General features: G+C 39.9%; 1 protein-coding gene across 2 annotated transcripts in view; it reads left to right on the forward strand.

The window, feature by feature from the left end:
* The first annotated feature begins 9,966 nt into the window (after positions 1–9,966).
* The window catches only part of LOC142063510 (heparan sulfate glucosamine 3-O-sulfotransferase 1-like), a 68,816-nt gene continuing 61,179 nt past the window's right edge, over positions 9,967–17,603 (forward strand). The window contains exon 1 of one of the 2 annotated variants that reach the window (XM_075107320.1): positions 9,967–10,758. The gene's annotated coding sequence lies outside the window, so the exon portion shown is untranslated. Of the gene's footprint in view, positions 10,759–10,884; positions 11,401–17,603 lie in introns of those variants that run through there. The other variant, XM_075107319.1, reaches the window with a different exon arrangement.

Raw genomic sequence — 17,603 nt, forward strand, 5'->3', positions numbered from 1 at the left:
TCTTAATGTCAACTTGTTCCTTTAAAGACTAAAATCATTACTGAGTATGCTTTTTTGATGGGTTAGAGTGTATTCTGTTTAGTTAAAATATCCCATAGTGCTCTGGTGTGTAAAAATGACCCAATTAATATATATACTTACCAACAAAAAAAAAAATCTAACTGAAATATCAAAAACTATTGCAGAGACCAAATATCAAAAATTAAATGACAGGGCACCCTTTTTTGTTTTAGTTACTGTAATTTCCTCAATTCCCCACCTATAAAAAGGGTGCAATGCCTTGTTCACCTCTTTTCTGATATTTGGTAGTTAGGTTGTTCCAGGCAAGGACAGTTTGCCTCAAAAAAGAGATATTGATCTTGATTTTGTGATGCAAATCTTAAACACTTCAGTCAAATATTTTCAACTTCCTCTGTCATGTGTCAATGGCAAAGTCTCATTTGACTTCCGCAAATGTAGGCACAGATGTGAGAGGTCCATTTCATGATGTATGTGTAAACAACTGAAAATATTTTCAAATTCAAGGAGCTGAGAACTCTTAACTTTGAAATCTGGAATGTATTAACGGAGCTGTAGCAGATTCAGTCTCCAGGCTACTATAAAATGGAGTCAGCCTTTAAAGTAGTTTGGGAGCTGAACAAAGTGTAACTAAATCACTTTAGAAGTATTACTAGTATAATTTTTTCATATTTTTATGTTTAGAACCACTCACATTTCCTCAGATTCATTTAACGCAGAATGATCATAGCTACATATGTGAAAATGAAGGCCAAATTATTTTATACATTGAATTTAATTATTCGTATTTTAGATATATTTCTTTATTTTTAACCCTGGGCATTTCGTTTTAAATGTTTTTTTTTTTCCTTGAGACTTATGTGCTACCAAACCTTTTTTTCACCCAAAGACTTAAACTTTTGAGGCCATGGAGCAAAACTACTGATTTTTAAAAATTTAATCAAATAACTGTGAACCCAACCACCATACAGATAAATGAATTTTAAACAACCTGAAACTTACACCCATGGAGAAGTAAGCAGGAGGAAACACGTAAAAGATGGAGTGAATAAGATAAAGGTATGGGATATGATTATTGTTAACATAACCGTCCCTCAGTCTGCTTCACTAGGCTGATTGGTAAGACTTCACATTCTCCTTTGAAAACAGTGGATTTACCCTGTTCTTTGCATTAGCCTTTTCTGTATCTTTTACCATCATCTCTTAAATCATAGTGAGTTTTTATCCTGATAAGAAGACAATGGCCATTCCGTAATATCTGGATAAATAAAATCCCCTTCTAAAATCATCTGAGCACCTACATGAACAAAGCTAAGTTTAAAAGTGACTTCCAGGAAAACAAACAAACAAAATTGGAAAGGTACTTCTTATGTCTTAACAGACGACTTTGTTCTCATTTTTCTGCTTATGAAAAAGATAAAAATCGTTTGCCAAAAAAAGCCGAAACTGGAATTAGCCTTCTTCAGTTAAGTTGCAAAGTTCCATCATCTTTTTACAGTTGTTATAAACAGCCAAGTATAGTCCTTCCACTATGATCCCACAAGTTCACGGGTCATCCTGTGCCATCTCCTGCATTCTGAGCTTCTCCACAAGGTAGATACATTTGGAGCTATGAGCTTGTATCCGCTTCCCATAGGCCACTCGGAAAACTTCACCTGATTCACGGAGTTTGATTCCCCATTGGAACAGTGTATGCATCTGCCATAGTTGTTTTAGGAGCACTGAGAATACATCTCCTTTCCTTCAAAGCGTCATGTGAAATGATGTCATGCAGTGCTTACAAAATGGACTGCTGATATCAAGGCAAAGGTTGTCCTGTAAATTATTTTGACATGAGTATATTTCTTTATATTTGCTGTAATGCACTTTACCTGAACCGTCTTCTGCAACAACAGTGGCAAGGATAGTAACTTTTTAACCATGCTATCTGAACTCTGTTTAGAACAGATCTAAGAGTAAATGACAAAGTTGTAATAGTCTAATGACTTATCTACATGATTATTACTACTATTGGCAAAGAACAGAAAAGGAAAAAATTCCGTCATAGATGGATTTAATGAACCAGCTAAGGTTATTCAGTGTTACCACAGCAATCAGCCTGACTGTATATAAAATACTTTTCCATGAATATTTTTTCAGCCTGAAGTATAATCAGTTCTGCATCGATGTAGACTGACTAACCTTTCCATATATCTTGCATTACAGACTAAACATACTGTTTAAATACCTACCTTTGAAGTCATTAGTGCATCTGGAGTTCAGCAGTGAGGTAGATGACAACAAATCCCAGGAATCAGGGGACTGAAACTCTGTACCACTTGCTTCAAAATACATGAGTTTAATATATGCTGAAAGGCTGTGGTTTGTATAATACCATCAGTGTGAATAGCAATTTATGGCATAAAAACTGACAGGTTTCTATCCTGATTTTCCAATCCAGTACTGAAAACAGTAGCGAGGGTCAGTTTCCTTCTAGACTTCACAATATTTGCAGAATTACTGTAGAATAAAGGATTGGCAACTGTGAACTAAAAGGAAATAAATACATCAAGGAATTGTGTTGACAGACTGTAGAACATAAAACTACTAATGCAGAGTGAAAGAGAGATTTCCCTGAAGTCAATGGGAATTTTGCTACTGGGTTCCACATTGGCAACATTTCATTGTCAGTACACAGGCTATTTTTACCTTGAATTAATGTACAGTTCATCTGCTTTCCTACCCCTCCCACCTCATTTTCTCCTCTTCCTACTCTGCCTCCCTCCTTACCTCTCTTTGGTTCCTGTTCTATATCTGCTGCATCTGCCAGGCAGTTAAATTTTAAAATAGCTTTTTCCTTTGAAGTGCTAATGCCAGCGCTGCTATTTCTATAGCAAGTAACTTCACTGACTGTTGTGGTTTGCTTTTACTCTTTGTTTTATGTGTTTGTATGTGCATATGTAGGGTGTCACGTGATTTTAACAGTGAAGAGCTGGAAAAAAGGAAAGTAAGAAAAAAAATCCTAATTAAGTTTTATAAATAAATGTTAAATCCCAGCTGCTCCACCTCAGGCTGTGATTTTGTCAGATCTCATGAGCTAAGCAGGTTGAACTTGGTGAGTAATTAGATAGGAGACCTCTGAAGAAAACCCAGGGTGCTGTATGTGGTGGCATTGAAGATTCAGTAGCTGCCGCTGTTCCTTTTCAGCAAGTGTTAAATCGCTGCTTATGTTGTTCTTTCTTCAGTCAGCCCATCGGTGGCTATTAAACACGACAAGCCTGTACAAAACCTCTGTTTCAGATAACCTTTACACTGTTTATTGCCAGAAGGTAGGAGGATGTTCTTCTGAAAGGACCACTTTGTACACGTACTCTTTAACCATCTGCTAGTAGCCAAGGATAGGAAAGTAGACAGACTATACATTGGAGACAGAGCACTGGACCTTTGATCAGTTCCAGCATGGCATTCATATGCTTTTTTAATAGCTAGAATTTTTTTGTGTATTGAGCACTTGAACAAACACTGTTGTCTTCTTCAAGATGGTGCTTTTTTGCTGTTGAATAAAATACACGTGTGTGCTTATTTTAAACATCTATACTTACCTTATTTACAGTAATGAGCAACTGCCCTAATGTGACCATGATACAATATGCTGTACATTTATGTAGCAAAGTAAAAAAAAAAAGCATTCCATAGTTAAGTGTTAACCTAAAAGAGCTTGGGAGTCCTTACTAATACTGTGAGATTTAGAGAGCTCAGAGGTGTCAATTTTAAATATTTATGTTTTGTTCTTTCACACTACGAATGTTTCATTCATGAGTGTGGTGCATCTTCCACTTACGTTGTTTCATATATTTACAGGTATAGAAAAAACCCCACTGATGAATAATGAAGTTACCAGTTACATGTGCACTGAGAAAATTAATCATTTGCACTATCTGGATTATTCTTAAGGTTTGCTTTGGGAAGAATAATTTGAGATAACAGTTTCCTGGTCTGTATAAGTCAGGAATGTACTCATGCTTTAGTGAGTTGAACACTGGATCAAAGCTTGACAGGTTGTCCTCTTATATGGCTGTTTCTTTGAGTTGATCCTGTTTGTATACAAGAAACTGCAAAACCCTGCTTCCCTGAACAAGGCAATGGAGTATTCTTTCACCGCTTGCTCCAAGCCACTGTCAGCCCACTACCCCAAAGGCTCTCTCCTTTTGTAAGCTTTTCTCAAGGCTTCAGGGGAAAATTCAAAAGATACCTACCTACATTGCCTCTTATTTTTTCCTACACTTGCTGGAGAGGGGATGTGTATGTGTTGGGGAGGTTACAGACCCCTAAATCTTTGCATAGAAGTTGGGCACTAAAAACTTTTTCTCCTGTATAGGAATGCCTCTTTGATTTAGTAGGTCTTTGGGGTATTTGAATGATAACTAGATATACCGGTTTCAGCTCCCAAGCATAAATAATTCTTATGAACACCTTAAAGGAAGATATTCCTCTGAAAATGTAGGGTGGGAATTCTGTAAGTTAATTAATAACGATATGTATATTTATATCTGAGATTTATCACTTTAATAATAGCATGTATATTTACATCTGAGATTTATCACTCTGCCACACAGCTTTGTTATTGCGCCCAACGGCTGGTCAGAATTTGGGGGTTTGTAGACTGTTCCCACTAGAAGGAGGAACTGTTAATAGAGATTGATCTTTCTTCAGTGCAGTCCTGTTTCTAAAAAGCAATATTAAAAAAAATCCCGTTTCCTGGAGTATAGCAGAAATTATACATATTGAAAAAGCTTCTTTTTTTCGGGGATTCAACCCATGTCAGTCTGTGCCAGCAGTCCAAAACCTGTCTAGGTTTTCTCATAAGTACCTATTCTTTCACAGTAATTTGACATGAGCTCCTTCTACATATTGCCTGTGTCTGCATGTTTACGTTTGTCCTACATACACAGCACCTATTTGTTTCGTTTGTATTTATTTCCTGCTTACAAAGAGCAAAACCACTCCACCCACTTCATTCACATTCTGAGCTGGCTCTTTCAAGCTTTTGTTTTGTACAGAGACATGTAATTGTATTTGGGGTTTAGAGAGTATGGTCATTCCAGCTACTTGTTTCTGCGAAGGAGCATTATGACTTCTTACATCTATCTTAAATGAAGAGGGACAGCTATACCCAAGAGTGGCGATGAGGTTTACCTGACCTATAATTTTACAGCATTATAAACCACATTTCAGCTGAAACTTCAGGGCTAACAAAACAATGAAGGCCTTGGTTCAGCATTGCGGTGTAGCGAGTTTTCCTTCCAGTGACCTCATGTCTGTTCTTCCAGAAGCTGGAAATGCATTGAGGTCCTGAAGGGTAAGTCTGCAACACCCTTTACTCTCTGGCTAATTGCACAGCTCCAGGAGGATGTTCAGAGATGGTGTACTGTAGACACCAGGCCTATCTGCAACTTACCCTAGCTGTGTATAATTTTGGACTGTTTTCAGGGTGAGAGAACTACAAAAGCAATTTGACTTTTAGTTACAGTCCACTCTGAGTCTGCAGAAGGTACTAGCAATTCAGAGTAATGTCTTTTTTTGGATCATCTTATTCCTTGCTGTGACTGTTCATCCACCCTTCCTATTTTCTCTTTTCTTTCTTCAGTTCACTGCCTCTGGTGACAAAATTTAGAGCAGTGCAATGGATATATGAGTGAAGGTATTTAAAATCAAGGGCAACTTTTAGAATCAGAAATAGAGCGTATGGCAAAGTGTTTCAGCTTCAAAAATCATCTACACTTGTTTGGAATGCCCTCAGTAACCCTTCAGGAATGACAGAATTGCCCCATCTTTGGAAAATAAATTTGTCATCTTTCAACACCGTTGATGTCCTCTCAGTAACTTGTGTCTATCACTTTACTGTTAATAAGGTTTTTCTAACAGTCCTTACGACTTCAGTGAGAAAAAGTCCTTTCATGATAATTAAGATGTCGGGAATTACAATATTCAATTACTAACTAAACATGAGAGAAGATGCGCTTCTCTGGAGTCTTTCAAAGGTTGGTACTGTGTTGAATACCAGATGCTGCCTGTGTCACGCCCTGAGGTTTCATATTATAAAGTTCCTGTAAGTTTTATGCAGATTGAAATCCACATTTGTCCAGATAATCTCAATTTGTTATAAAGCTGCAAAGAAAAGGTCTTTGGAGAATGAGGAATTGTTGAGTCAAATTCACTCTTAATGAATGCTAGTGACTTGAGCACAGAAAGGTAGATCTGCCCCATTATTTGTCAGATGTTTAATTCACTTAAAAATTAATCTAAAATCAAGGGAGAAGACACCCTTTATGCCTTGAGTTTTAGTCTATGCTTCAAACTGAAACAAATCATGCTAATTCAACTGAAACCACAGTTTCTGTGTAGTGGCCAGAATTAGTCGTAAATCAGACCAACTTCATGAACCTGAGTGGATGAAGAATTGTGATCAGACTGAGTATTACGCCTTGAATCAAGCAAATGTCATATGGCCTTCAGGCCAGGGATATTTCACATAGCTGTACTACTATCATTTGCTTTTACCTTTACTAAATCAGGATTGATCCTATCATAAAATATTCCTTCTTCAATATAATTCACTTTCTAGAAAAAAATCTCAAAAATTTCTATGTTTATATTTTATAGTTTATATTTTATATAAGCTACTGTAATTAGGAATTTAATGTCAAATATAGTGAAGCTTCAGAGAAAATTCAGTAAATTAAATCCTAGCCCTGATGAAGGAACTAGCAGAATTTCTTTGATTTTTGTGTGATCGAGATTTCCTCTATCAAAGACATGGACCAAGACTAAATGTCTAGATCTGACAGCACTGAAACTTGAAGTGATCTACAACATGAACACACATATTGCTTGAAATCTTTCCAATGGATCTATGTCTATATAAATTCAGATGTTCAGTAGTGGAACTATGCATCCGTATGTAATAAATCTGTCCATCTTTTAATACCAATGAGGCATCAGCAAGGTTGTTAATCATTTAGTAGAGAAACATGAAGTTGTCCTTCAGTACATAAAAACAGTATAAGAAATCCAGGCTTTGAAATTTTGAATACTTTTATAGGTACGTAGCTCTACACGAGACACTGAGATGACTCATGAACAAAATTGAGTTCTGTGATAAGGAATCTGGAGAATTTCCAAAAATACTCAGAAGAAACAAGTGAAAAGCATTGAAAATAGGTCTTTCCCCCCCCGCCACAGTGATTTTTCTCTGCATCATAGTCCTAGGCCATTTGTAAGTGGAAATCTAGCGCAGCAGATAGACTGGACTTTCACCAGGCTAGCCATATATGGTTTTTGCCTCTATCCTTTTAATTATACTGTACCTTTATCCCTCTATTGCAAAACATGACACATCATCCACCATCTCCTTTAATACCTTTGCTTTTTCCACAGTTTAATGCTAGCCGCCTGGAAGCAGGTGCCTGTATATGAGCAGCTATTTAAATGGAAGAGATGAAAACTAGTACCAAAACTGTGAAGAAGATAAGGACCTGCAAAAGGAAGAGGGCTTATGTTGAAAATATATCAACGAATAACATGGTATTTGCTAGATTTTTAAAGAATCAGTCTTATTATTTCAGTATCTCTTAATAATTTCACTAGTAATCTTAGAAAAAAAGAAAAAGTTAAATTTACTGTTGATTCCCAACTTGTCAACAGCACACACAAGATATTGGAGCCAAGAAACAGTGTTATATTATAGGATAACAAAATTCAAGATTATGCACTAAAGCCTAAGAAAAACTTTTGGTATAATCTTGTAGTTTGAGAGTCAAAAGTTGTACAGCAGGAGAAAAATTTGTTCTTAGTACTGAGCACAGGACAAGCTATAAGCTATCAACATGTAAGAGAGTAAGGCCAATCCCATCTTTATCAGTGTTCAAAAGGAGATGAGAGACTTAATGCTATTATGCACATGACGATTAAGAGTTTACTAAAACACCATTTATAAAACTTTGTGTTTAAGACAGACTAAGTCACTGTAATAGGTCATAGATGTCATCAAGGAAATACAGAACTTGTTTTATGAAATGAGATTAAAAGAGGATCTGGATCAATTCAATAAAAACTGAGTGCTGTATATAAATTCATCAAATGGTGAACTGAAGAGAATAACTCTTAAGAACATCATTGAGAGAGAAACAAATGAGACAATGTCACATCAGAGGAGTGATGGTCAGGGACTGTAGGAAGAGTGAAAAAGATTTTAAGATGAACCACTGGATTACAGAAGGTATTAGATAATATAGTCTGCTGAAAAGCAAAGAGTTTTGGATTGGTGATTCAGAGGTTTTACTCGAGTTCCATGATTTTCTTTGTTTTCCTGCTAAAACTTTCAATTCTGACAAACTGATTTTTTTTAATAAAAACTAGGTAGTGCAGTTCCATCTAATATTATATAATTATGTTGGAACACCACTACTAAGTGCAGTGAAGTAATACAGTGGCTATAGGCAGAAGCAGTCAGAAAACAATGAAGAAAATTAAAACCACATAAGAAGCAGACACCAAAATCAAAAGAAAACTTCATTTCATCAGAATACTAATCCAGGACACACACTTTTAAACATAAAATCAGAAACAGCTCTCTCTGACAAATCTCTGTCAAACTTAATTGGCCTGTGACAAATATTGGGATGACTTTGCTTAATTTAAAAATCCAAAATTGGCTTTATGTGTGCTCTTATCCTACAGTAAGAATGGCTTGCAATACTAAGGACTCAGAATTCACAACTGTGATGGAAATGTGAAAATTTTAATAAAGAGGGCAATTAAGATTTTTCTCTGCAGAAGGCAAACAAGTATTACTTAAAACAGAAAATTCAGATGTAATTCTCAAGTATTATTGTGCCAAATGTGTAGTCAAAATGCAAGCATTCAAGTGTTAAACGTAGAGATTTTAGTCCTGCTATAAGTGCAAACCACAGTGCAACCTCAGTTGTAGAGTTACAAGTAATTACCCTTTTGTATACAAGTAACACAAAATCTACAGCGTAACAGGGAAGAAAAAATAACAATAACGTGTCATGTAAATTAAATTTTCCCACAAAAGTGCTCTACGTTTTAATTTTAATTTCTTCCTCCTTACACAGCTTTAATCTTCCTTGCCTATGATTATCTAACTAAGGGCTTGTGCCAATTTGGGGGATCTCTCTATGTAAACCTTATGAATTCTGTTTGATGCTTGGGAATCTCTATATATAGCTATGTCAGGTTGAAAGTTCTTTGCTAATCTAAAATACACAAGAGGTGACAGGTGAAATTTTTGCCCCTGGCACACGATCAATAAAGAACTGTTAAACCTTGATAATAGCCTTTTCAAATACAGCCCCTTGAAGCTTGATAATGCTACCAGGTAGGCAAACCTGGTTTTATAGATGAGGTGAGGAGGTAATAAATAGGTGATAAATCATCTGTTCTACACATATTTCATCGCCTGATAAGGGAGCTACCTGATCAAGAAGATAAGCACACGTGTCTCTTGCTTGGTGTTGTAGATGAAGTGCATCTGGTACTAAGTATTGGAGAGGGATGGTGGACTTGCAGGACTTCTACCTATATTTGGAGCGGAAAATAAAGGCAGAAGAATGCAAAGGGGCTCCTGCCTTTAGCATCTGTTCAGAAACCCTTAAAATCTGAGTGGTCGCTTACCCCTGCTGTGAAGAAACTCCAAGTTCGGCGTACTGCAAGTTTAAAGAAACGGTATTTGAAGAAATCAGCACTGCCCCTCAGAAGAGAGGGCAGTAAAGCCCCGAGCCATGATCGGCGCCCGAGGTCTGGAGAAGGAGCCGGTGTTGCTGCTCCAGCAGAGCAAAGCGAGCTCACATGCACACCAGCGGTGCCTTGCATGGAGGAGCCTGGCTCTAGCAACTGGCAAGTGGCCGAAGAGTTGTTTTTACTAAGGCTGGGGGTGGGGGGGGTGGGGGGGTGGTTGGACACTTTTGTGCAAGTGATCCCTGTCCTGTTAATGGGATCGCAGCCACACGGATGCTCAGTGGCCCTCCCGCCGTCAGGGATGCTGGCAGTGCCCGGCTCATCCCCTCCGTGCCGGGCAGCTCGGCGCTCTGGGGCCCCTCTCCAGGGCCGAGGCAGCGGGAACACAAGCGAGGGGTGCACCTCCCCACGGCGGCCCGTCTCCCGCTGAGCTGGGGGGAATCCCCCCGGCGGCCTGCTGAGCGGGGACTGCAAACCGCTTCGCGGCGTGGAGCCTTTCCAACTTGCCACGGTTACTTCGCCCCGCGCGGACCGCTGCCCGCCGGGGTCTGGGGCGAGGGTACGGCGGCCACGGCGCTGAGGGAGCGCCCCTTGAGCCCCAACCGTTCCCGGGCGGGAGGGGGGACATCGCCCAGTCACCTGCCCAGGGGAGCACCCCTCCCTCCCTCAGCCCTGGCGGGGCACGGGCAGCTCGGCGCAGCCTCCCACCCGCTCCGCGCCGGCGGCGGGGACGCTCCCGAGCGCCCTGCCTCTCGCCGGCTCCCCTCACGCCTGCCTCCTCCGCTGGTCACTGGGGCTGATGAATTAATCATGATGTGGCTGCTGTTAATGCATTTATGTGGAGCGGGCTGTGCCACCGGCTCCAGGCGTAGCGCGGCGGCGTGAGGGAGCGCGGAGAGCGCCGGCACCTCTGCTCCGCTCCTCTCTGCCCCGGCGCGGAGCCGCCGCCAGCCGCGCGGGGCCGAGGCCGCGGCCGCAGCGCTCTCCATGGATCCGGAGGAGGTAACGGGAGCCGCGGCTCGCTCCCCCTTCCCCCGGCAGTCAGGGAAGGGGGCCGGGCCGGCGGGTGCGGGGAGTGGAGGGGGCTCGGCGGCGCTGGCGGGGCAGTTTTAACTTGCCGGGGTGGGGGGGAGGAGGGGAGATGCTGGTGGTAGCGCGGGGAAGGTTCGCCCCGCGTCCCCGAGGTTCCCCGCAGATCCTGCCCGTGGTTCACAAATCTGTTCCTCGGCGTAACTGCGCGGGAGCCGGGCTCCCTCCGCGCGCCGCTGGCGCTGTCGGAGCCGCTGTGGCGACAGCAGCGGCCCCCTCGCTCCCGCCCTCCGTCGCTCGCGCCGTCCCTCCGCCGCGCTGCGGGTCGCGCGCCCCGCGCGAGGCAGTCACCGCTGGCGAGCCGTTAGCGGCGTCCGCCCCGCTCGCGCGGGACTGAGGAGGACTTGCTAATTAACGTACAGACGAGGGAACGATCTCCGAAGGAAGGGAAAAAATACCCCGTTGCACCTGCCCCGCCGAGACCTGCCGTCTGAATCTGGAGGAGAGCTATAAATCATGTAAAGTGTTCGCGGTGGAGTCGGCTTCTGAGAGCTGTAGGATTATGTATCCAAATGCTGAATTTATATTTCCCACTAGGAAAAGACTGAAACTCAGGTCAGATATAAACCACCTCATTTCATTTAAAACGAAACTGTAGTTATTTATTGTCATTCCAGAGGGGATTTTTCTTCTCTCCTGATTAAACAGAAAGTACTATTAGAGCATGTAGTAATGATTTACACGTTAGAGCCTGAAATCTCTTGCGGAGTTGGAAGCGGTTGACGATATAAGGATAATGCTTCAGAATCACATATTTCTTATTATTTTTGCTACACATGGAAAGACTGAGAATAACCAAGCTGTTAAATTTTACTTTCAGTTTTTAGTCTGTGCAAAACCGTATTTTCTGAGGTGCTGAATGGAGAAAACTTAGACTAGGGAGAATGCAACTTCCATTGAAAAGGTTTACTTTCTCTACTACAGCATCTAAAATCTGTGTGATGCCTGCTTTGATTATTTCCATCCTTTGAAAAAATACTTTTAAAATATGATAAGCTACTTCCAAGAATTTCACTTACTGCCTCTAAGGCAATACTGTAGTAGTTCTTGGCACTTGCCTGTTAAATGAGCTGAACTGGGGAGAACCACTGCTCAGTAAGATGTTTGTGTTTAGGGATATTTATTCCTGTGGCAGGTATTTCTTCATAAAATAGGAAATGAGGGGTTTAGGCTGATAAGATCATGGTTTCATACTGTAGAAATTATTAATAATTTAGTTTTATGACATCAGTGAATTTCATGTATTTGGCTCATTTTGTCGCTAGCAAAACTAGACTGAGGTTTGACATTTCAGATGGAGCTGATTTAGATTGGGGTTAATTGCTTTAGTAGCCTAACATATTTTTGATACTACTGCAAATGGCAAATTAAGTTATTTTGTTCCAGTTATGTAAAAATATTGCCTTCTGATTAAAAAGCTGCTGAGTTATAGATGGAGCCTGTACATTGCATTAAGTCATGTCATTAGAATGAAGGAATTGAGGCATTTGTGTGCTTCACCAGCACATGTGACTTGCAAGTTTCCTAAGTTGTGAGCTTATTGTAAAAGTGTGTGTATGCGTGTGGTGAAAGAGGGCTATACTCGTAAAACAAGCTAATAATAACCCAGAAATCTATGAGGTAAGTGAGAACATATGAGCTGGGCTAACCACTCAGTATGCTTACTTTGAAAACAAGGCATGTACGCAGTCATTTTCATATCACTGTTCTACAGCAACAAAATAAGGGAGCCAAAAATAAGCACAAGCTGGAAATAAAAAGACAAAAATTTAAAAGGAGACCAGTCAGAGGGGAAGAAACATTCTGAAATGGAGTCTTTTTGTCAAATCCAAGACTGCATGTCATTGTTGAACTAAATCATACTCTCATATACACCAGTTTATGACATTTAAGGTGGAAGCCTTGGTCTAGTCTATAACCAACGATTGTTTTGTTGAGGATTTGGGTTATCAGAGAAAAAGAGATGGTAGAGGTCAAATGACATTCAGTAAAGGTGGACTTCATCATTGACCTTGGAACAGGAGAGCAATTTTTCTTCTCTGATTCATCTGCCTCCAACTGGAAATATTATCATGAACAACAGTCCCCAAAGTGGCCGAAATATACTAAGTGGTGGACATTTATTGGTCTGAGCTAGCACTTTAATAGAAATACGTTTTCTGTGTAACTGCATTGTTCTGGCCAGTGCTTTGGCTATGTAGGTTAAACGTGGATAACATAGAAGTTCTGAAAAATTATGAGTTTGAAAAAATTTCTGTCATTGCTTAAGTTTCAATCCCGTGTACATTTTAAGTGAAATTTATGTTTGGATGCCAAAGTGTGGATCAAGTTACATTGCAAAAATATTTGCTTCTTTTCTAATCTAAAATTAAAAATGATTTGGCAGCCAGAAGGATGTAGGGAAGTGTGTTTACAGTCACCAGACTTCGTTGTGCATACAATAATGAGTTGATTGTGTTTGGTACAGTGGACTTGATACAGTGGCTTGGTGACTTCAGTGAATGACAGACCCACCTAACTTTTCAACATTCGCAAGAGGTTGAGCATGCTTTTCGTATCATGAAGCCACATAGCTTGGGAAGGAGCTGAATGGAGGAGTTAGATGTCTGCAACGTTGCTTAATGTTCTCTTAATGCTATACAAATAACTATGTGGCAACTGGTCCGTGTCTGTAGTCACGTGAATGTGCCCTCTCTATTTTCTGTAGCTGTTTTTGAATGACCCACTACCATAAGAGAACTTTTAAACAGGTTGTTCAACAATTAACGTAAAAGTAGCATGTTACGAGGGGTGTGGGTAGCTGTATGTCCTAACAGAAGCTTATGTGCAGTTTTCGGATAGCAACACCAATATAGAAAGGATAGTGCCAGCATTTGAGCCATATATGCACAGAGTACAATCAAATTCCCTTTTCGGCTGTTTGTATAGTAAGCAGGAATCCATTAAACTGGCAAGGAGGACAAATATTTAATGAAGACCTAAAGAGGCAATATCATTTCAGTATGTTTGCAATGTACTGCTCTGTTTAGTTGCTGATTAAATCTTTTGATCTCAAGGAGAGCTTCTAGTCATCTTCTTTGATGCAATATTCTATAAAAACATGTAAGCTCAAGGGGTAGGGGTTTAAGTCTTAAGACTCTCTTCTCTTCAAGATAAAAAAATTGCATGTAGTCCTCTCAAAGCCCCAGCTGAACTTTAGTGGGAATAGTGGGAACAAGAAGCCTAGGAAGGGGGGGAGCAGAACAGGGACCAGTACTTCACCGTAGCAATGCAGGGCTGAAGAAAAGGCCTGAGTTAGGCAACGATCTTATCTAATCCCGGTCATAAAGTCACTACAGTCTATCTTAAAGCCAGTTAAGTACTTTGCCCGGTTGCTCTTTCTGGAAAGACATTTCAAAACCTCTCTCCTAATGCTTAGAACATTCTTTGAACTTCCAGCCTAAATATATTCTTTGATTCCTAATTTTTAATATCTCAGTATTGTTATTTAAAACCAACTCCTTCCTTGGTGTGTAGCCTTCGATAAACTATAACTGTTCATCATGTGCCTTCCTCAGCTTTTATGTGCTAGGATCAAACATACAGAGCAAGCACCTTTTAGCCTGCTTAGTTAAACAGAATACATCGGAAGACACAGAGCCTAGTAACTTGATTCTCCTGAATTCTCAACATACAAAGTATGTGATGCAGGTGAGGTATGTGAAGTGTTTCCTCAAAGTCTTGAATAATAGTGCTAATACTCCACCTGGTCTACTGAAAATACTTCATCAGATATCAGTGAAGGTCAAGTTTGTTTTACAGTATCCTGTGTTGGCTTAATCTTCTTGCAGTAAACTAGACATGGGTGTGTGATTTCTTTTTTCTGTTGCTCTCGGGTTATAAGACACCATGTAATCACAGAAAGTCTGCTATTTGTAATCATGGGTCTTTGAAAAGTTGCTATATGTTTTCCCATTTCTAATATGCCTATCCCAATGGTCCTCCAATTTCGTCTGTAAGTTAGCAAGAGCCTCCCCTGTATCAAGAATGCTTCCTGTAACCAGTTCTTATTAAAACACCTCTACTTTTTGCCAGGTTCACAGACCTGAAATAAAATTAATCCGCAGAAGGCTTTTAAATAAGTCCACTCAATATGTCACCGTTAGTCAGTTTTATATCCACTTTATTTTTCTGTTACGCCCTATCTTTTCCAACTCAGTAAATAATTGCTCAGTGATACCATATCAAATTCTTTACTGAAATCTGAAGCGATTTGACTCTGGATTTCCTTTGCCTTAATATTTGCTTTTAAAATTTAACTTGTTTGTTCCAGACTAATGTGTCTTTTTAAAGTTATGTTGAAATTATCATGATTTTTTTTTAATTGTCCTCCTTATTGTTAATTACTTTTTAATTGAAAAAAAGAAAACCCCAGCTTTTCAAACACTGAAGTCAGGATAACAATTGCCTAGGTCACTTGCTTCTCTTTTCTTACACCTAAGCACCATGTTTTCTACTGTCCAATATACTCTCCACTTGATCTAGCTTTTTTTGCTACTCAGTGTTTAAAAGAAGTGGTACCCTACAGATTTCTGCTGATGATACTAGGGCCTTTGTAAATTCCCTACCCTGTGACCAACCCGTTAGTAATCCAGGGAGGAATAATTTAATAGCTCAAAAGCCATTGTGCCTTAGTCATTGAGAACAGGGGACTGATCCAAACACTTTTTTTTTTAATACTTTAACAATTTCCTAGTTCAGCTTTGTGTCCCTACTATTACTTTCTTTCCCCATTCCCCCCTTGCAATTACTGTCCGTTCTGTTCAGCTGCTCAGATGGTGTTCTCTTGAGACTTAACAAAAAAACAGGATAGAGGTGGAATATAGTGGGATTTTCATGATGGCATGGGCAACACTTGAAAATTGAGTCATTGAGTTACTACTGAAAATGTACTATAGAAGTGGAAAGTAGTAACTGTGACTGCATAACTTAAAATTTACTTAGGTCAGTCTGTTATTTAACAGAATAACCTATGTTTGTGATGAGTAAATTTGTTGAAATTATTTAAACATATTGTAATTCTTTAGCTATCACTTTAGGCGGATAGCTGGTTCATGTGGATCCGCAGAAGAAAACTATGTCTTGTTGCTGAAAGGGTTTTGAAACCCTTTTCTCAGTTTTATGTCCAAGTTTCCTAGACCTTGAAAGTGAAGGCTCTCTCCAGGGTTCTGTCTCTTTCTTTCTTTCGTAGACCTTTCTTGCTCCTATTTTCAATCCAGTCCTTATTTCTACTTGCAACTGCAAAACAAGTGCCAGTACCAGAGCTTTAGCAGTCTTCCTGCTGCCCACAGAGTTTTGAATAGAAACTGTGGAATTGATCAGAATTTCTTGCTAATGTTGCTGCAGGACTGCACCTCCATCTGTAGCCTCAAAAAACCATCACCCTTTCATGCACATTTAGAATTCTGGCTTTTCTAATTATTAATGTAAGAATCTATTCTGTTCAAATATTGAAGAAATTTCTATAGGGGAAAAAATGCATTTAAGCCTCCTTGGTTAAAACTAACAAATAGATTAAGAAGTTTTTAAGCCTTGAGCAGGTAGGTAAGCCCTTCATATTAATGAAACAGACGTTTAACTGAAATGTGAAGTAAGTGGAAAAGCTACTAAAGGGACATATGTGCTGCAATGGCTTGAATAACTTGAGCTGGAATAAGGATATGGGTACATTTCATTAATCAAGTTGAAGTGTAGTTTGGAAAAAACTATTTTTTAAATGTTTACTTTTTAAAAATAGAAATTGTATTTTGCATTAATCTTTTATTGCAGTTTGATATTGCAATTGCAACTCTTTTTAAACCTTTCACTACTGTTGATTTTGCTTAATCCCCAAAGTATAACAAGATTTCCATAGAAATATGATGGTATAGTATCACTCTTGTGTCATGCTTAAAACTTTTAATTGCAGATAAGAAAGCAGAGTATGTCATGTAAGAGATACATTGAAAATTCAGGATAAGATGTTAATGTTATCATGCTAAATAGCAGTAGTTTGCCTTTATATATGTAATGGAGCTACTTACACAAAAAATCAAATGGATCTATAAGCACAGAACTGGAGAAGGTGGAGAGGACCCCTGGAGATCATGTAGTCTGATCCCCCTGCTCAGAGGAGGGTCACCTAGAGCATGTTGCCAAGGGCTGTCTCCAGTTGGGTTTTGAATACCTCCAAGGATGGATGCTTTACAGCCTTGTTAAGCAACCTGTTTCAGTGTTGGACAACCCACACGTGAAAAAATGTTTTTTCTTGTGTTCAGATGGAATTTCCCGTATTTCTGGTTATGCCTTCTGCCTCTTGACCTTTCACTGGATGCGACTGAGAAGAGTCTGTCTGTGTCTTCTATCGTTCCTCCCATCAGGTATTTACATATACTGATAAGATCCCTCCTGAGCCTTCTCCAGGCTAAACGATCCCCGCTCTTCCAGTTTCTCTTCATGTGACAGATACTTCAATCCCCGTATCATCTCTGCGGCCCTCTAGTGGATGCACACCAGTATGTCCATGTCTTTCTTGTACTGGGGAGCCCAGAACTGGATACAGTACCCCAGATGTGACTCCATTGGTGCTGAGGGAAAGGATCACCTCTCTCAGCCTGCTGGCAGTGTTTTTCCTAATGCAGCTCAGGAGGGTGTTGGCCTTCATTGCCACAAGGGCACTTTGCTAGTTTATGTTCAACTTCTTGTCCAGCAGGACCGCCCACGTCCTTTTCTGCACAGTT

Source organism: Phalacrocorax aristotelis, chromosome 12, assembly GCF_949628215.1.
Source record: "Phalacrocorax aristotelis chromosome 12, bGulAri2.1, whole genome shotgun sequence".
Taxonomy (NCBI): domain Eukaryota; kingdom Metazoa; phylum Chordata; class Aves; order Suliformes; family Phalacrocoracidae; genus Phalacrocorax; species Phalacrocorax aristotelis.